Here is a 1,263-nt window from a genome sequence, read left to right on the forward strand (position 1 = left end):
CACAATAAAAGCTGGCAACGCATCACTCCCATTGTCATGTTAAATCTCCGGTGTAAAAACAGAAAGGACTATTTCTCATGAACTGAAAATTCACAGCTCTACATTTACATTAGGTCTGGTATAACTCTCAGGTTTAACACTGAGCTGAACAACAGCTACAACAGAGCCAGCTCTCAAGTAAACAGTGGTGACCTGGATTCCTGTGATAGCAGTCTGGTATGAAACGCTCAAACTTGAGTTAAACATGCGTAGAATGTATAAACATGCACATGGGATTTATGCAGGACAAGTGACAAGCCGGTTTGTAATAACTTCCTGCACAAAACTTTCTTGTACACAAACAGAAAGACTCATCTTCTCTTTTGTAGCCGTTTGCATTTTGTATCCAACACACACGGACTGACTCACCTTAGAAGGCCACCAGGTGGAGAGTAAGAGTAGCAGTGAAGTGTGGGGTACTGAGGTCTCAGCAGGAAGGAGAGGATAGCAGCAGTGCCTGCACCAAGAGAATGCCCGACTATCACCAGCCCATAGTGCATGGTGCCCTTGCTCTGTGTGGGACAGCCAGAGTCATTACACTGTTATCACACTGAAGATAATCATTTCAACCAACTGCCTCTACTGCAGTTTGTAGAGCAATTCTTTGTACACGGTGGGTTTAGGGTTAATGTAAAGGTAAAGAACTACAGTCATGTTAACACAAGTTCACAGTACAAAGTATAGATCATGTTTAATATTGAGCCCGCCATTCATTATACAGTGTTCTGAGTCATGTACCAAGTCTCTTCCGAAGGCTTGTGACAAGATCATTTCCTGTTCCAGTTTCTTCTTAATGTATTCTGCTGAGTAAACCATCCCCTGAGAGTGGAAAGAAAAAGAAAGGTATTCATTGGGAGGGGAGGGAGGGAGGAAAGTGAGAGGGAAAGAAATATAGACAGGAAGTCTGCGTCATCTCTTATTAAAATATCCATCGTTTTTATTCTTCTATTAACAACTGAAATGACCTTTAGAGTCTGGGATACTGTTACTTGTTGAAACTGAACTACGAGAAACTAGAACAGAAAAACTTAAGGAAAGAGGAGACTTTGCAGCAGAGCATACGTGTCTTAAGTGCGTGGATTGAAACAGTAATCGCTCACCTTGTGGCCCAGCCAGGTGCCATGCTGCTCCTCTACAGGCAAACGTTCAGAATCCCCCGTCAGATCAGTCAAGGCATCCTGAAGCACACAACACAAATAAAAAAAAAAAACCATGTACAAAAGG

The 1,263-nt window shown here is 42.5% G+C and overlaps 1 long non-coding RNA gene across 1 annotated transcript; it reads right to left on the reverse strand.

Annotated features, from left to right (window-relative positions):
* Positions 1–414: 414 nt before the first annotated feature.
* Positions 415–1,219, reverse strand: LOC111648708 (uncharacterized). The gene is made up of 3 exons (XR_002760194.2): positions 1,140–1,219; positions 778–858; positions 415–551 (listed from the first exon to the last, which is right to left on the reverse strand). It is a non-coding gene; the product is annotated as an uncharacterized LOC111648708 (long non-coding RNA).
* Positions 1,220–1,263: the final 44 nt, after the last annotated feature.

This window comes from Seriola lalandi, unplaced genomic scaffold (assembly GCF_002814215.2).
Source record: "Seriola lalandi dorsalis isolate HSWRI2012SDOR001 ecotype SW California unplaced genomic scaffold, Sedor1 jcf7180002046580, whole genome shotgun sequence".
NCBI lineage: Eukaryota > Metazoa > Chordata > Actinopteri > Carangiformes > Carangidae > Seriola > Seriola lalandi.